The 3,166-nt window shown below is 52.1% G+C and overlaps 1 pseudogene; it reads left to right on the forward strand.

Moving 5' to 3' along the window:
* LOC108633311 lies at positions 1-2,848 on the forward strand (annotated as a pseudogene).

Genomic DNA, 3,166 nt, shown 5'->3' on the forward strand with positions numbered 1-3,166 from the left:
ATGGCCGACCTTCCATGTAGGCTGGCCCTCAGAAGGCACCTTTGACTTGGGAACTGTACACCGAGTCTGGGATATCATCTTCTGACTGCGGATTGGACACCCTGACCAAGTTCCCTATATCATAGTATGGGAAAATATCATCTTGTGCCCCCCTCCTTGGGTAAAACCTTTTTTGCCTCAACAGGGATTTTCTACCACTCAGGTGTTGGTGACACGTGTAGGAAAGAACCTGAAGAATCCCCAGGAGCCTGAACCAATGGCACTGCTATACCCCATCTTGCAGGGGGGAACAGAAGAACTTCTCTTTCCTCCCCCTTACCAACCCCCCGAACCACCACCGGCCCCCGTCATCCCTTCACTCAGGGATGAAACACAGGGCGGGGGACCTGCACAAAATACTCGCCACCGGCGAGCCATGCCCCAGGAGAGGCCGGCAGACTCAACGGTTGCCCTCCCTTTATGAGTGGCTGGTCCCCCTGATGAGGGAGGAAACCAACCTCATCAATACTGGCCCTTTTCTATTAGTGACCTATATAACTGGAGATCCCAAAATGCTAAGTTCTCAGACAACCCTAGAGATCTAACTAACCTTCTAGAGACTGTGCTTTTTACTCATCAGCCCACCTGGGACGACTGCCAACAGCTGCTCCAGATTCTCTTCACCACAGAAGAGAGAGAGAGAATACAGAATGAGGCCTGTAGAAGTATATGACTCCCTGAGTCCCAGGGGCAAATGGAGAACCCACCACTAATATAGATGAAATTAACACCTCTTTTCCTTTATTGCTACCTGACTGGGATTACAATACAGCACAAGGTAAGGACAGGCTCCAGGTCTACCACCAGACTCTTTTAGGGGTGCTTAAGGCAGCTGCACAGAAACCTACTAACCTAGCTACAGTGGGAGATGTTCAGCAGGGCCCCACCGAGAGTCCAGCTGCCTTCTTGGAGAGGCTGATGGAGGCCTTTAGACAATACACCCCCATGGATCCAGAAGCAGAAGGCACTCAGGCTGCTTTGATAATGCATTTTGTCAACCAGGCGGCCCTCGACATTAGGAAGAAGTTACAAAAACTAGAACGCCTGGGTGAAAAGAGTATCCAGGATTTAAGAACAGTAGTAGAAAGAGTCTACAACACCCGAGAAACCCCCGAGGAAAAGCAAGCCAAAGCAGCAGATCGCCAACCCGTAACATGGCACGCATCCTGCTGGCTGCAACAGTTCCTGACTTGGGGGAGAGGGAGCGCCAGTAGCGCCGCCTGGCTGCTGAAGGTAAGAGCCGTCCCCGTACGTGACCAGCATTAGGAAAGAACCAATGTGCCTATTGTAAAGAGGAAGGACATTGGGCCAAGGAATGCCCTAAGAAAAAGAGGGGACCATGAAAGACCCCCATCCTGGCCGTTGGAAGAATCGAGCGATTAGGGAGGACAGGGTTTGGTGCCCCTCCCCGAACCCAGGGTAACCCTAAGAGTGGAGGGGACCCCAATTGACTTCCTTGTCAGTACAGGGGCTCAATATTCGGTTTTGCTAGAGCCCCAGGGAAAACTGGCCCGAAAGACCTCTCGGGTGCAGGGGGCTACTGGAATGAAACAACACCAATGGACTACCCGAAGATCAGTGGACTTGGGTGCAGGCCGGGCATCCCACTCTTTCATGGTCATTCCGGAATGCCCCTTCCCGCTGTTGGGAAGAGACCTGTTGACCAAAATGGGGGCCCAGATTCACTTCCTCCCGGGGGAAACTAAAATACTTGACCAGCTGGGCAGACCGATTCAAGTACTGACAATTCAATTAGAGGATGAATATCGGTTGCACCAAAAACCGACGCTCCCCCAAGCAGACATTCAAAAATGGCTAGACAAATTCGCTGATGCGTGGGGCAAGACAGGGGAACCGGTTTGGCCGGACACCGCCATCCTATATATATAGATCTCAAGCCAGGGGCCGACCCCATCCGGGTCCGACAATACCCCATGTCCCTGGAGGCCCGACAGGGAATCCCCCCCATATCCGCAGGCTCCTAGCCCAGAAAATCTTGAGACCCCGCCAGTCGGCCTGGAACACCCCCCTGCTCCCTGTCAAAAAACCAAATTCTCACTACTATCGGCCAGTACAGGATTTACGAGAAGTCAACCGCTGAGTTTTAGATATTCATCCTACTGTGCTGAACCCATACAACCTCCTGAGCTCACTCCCACTAGACCATCACTGGTATATGGTCTTAGATTTAAAGGACGCTTTCTTCAGCCTCCTCCTGGCGTCCAAGAGCCAGGACCTTTTTGCTTTTGAATGGTCTGACCTGGAAGAAGGAATTAATGGCCAGCTGACCTGGACCCGGCTGCCGCAGGGATTTAAGAATTCTCCCACCATCTTCGATGAGGCCCTCCATGAGGACCTGGGTGAATTCAGACAACACCACCCTCAACTAACCTTGTTACAACATGTAGATGACCTCTTAATTGCAGCAAAGGACCAACAGACTTGCCTTATGGGCACCCGAGAACTATTGCGGACCCTTGGAAAATTAGGGTACCGAGGCTCAGCCAAAAAGGCTCAGATATGCCAACCAGAGGTCACCTACTTAGGGTATGTATTAAAGGAAGGACAGAGACGGCTGTCAGAGGCACGAAAGGAGACAGCACTCAAAATCCCTACCCCAGATTCACCTCGAAGGGTGAGAGAATTTTTGGGGTCTACTGGGTTCTGCCGTCTTTGGATTCCAAATTATGCTGAACTGGCTAAACCCTTATACGAAGCCACAAAAAGTACCATCCCTTTCGGTTGGGCGGAGCAGATGGAGACCGCTTTCAAGACTATTAAAACGCCCCTGCTGTCAGCCCCCGGCTAGGGTTGCCTGACGTTACAAAACCCTTTCTCCTGTATGTAGATGAAAAACAAGGAGTGGCAAAGGGGGTACTGGTGCAGCATCTGGGACCTTGGAAGCCCGGTGGCTCACTTGTCTAAACGCCTAGACCCCGTGGCGTCAGGCTGGCCCCCATGCCTCTGCATGATTGCAGCAGTGGCCCTAATGGTCAAGGATGCAGATAAACTGACACTGGGGCAAGAGTTGCATATCACCGTCCCCCACGCCATTAAGGGCGTCCTAAAACAACCCCCAGATAGGTGGATCAGCAACGCTCGGCTGACCCACTACCAGGGATTACTG

The sequence above is a fragment of the Capra hircus genome, chromosome 7 (assembly GCF_001704415.2).
Source record: "Capra hircus breed San Clemente chromosome 7, ASM170441v1, whole genome shotgun sequence".
NCBI classification, from domain to species: Eukaryota; Metazoa; Chordata; class Mammalia; order Artiodactyla; family Bovidae; genus Capra; species Capra hircus.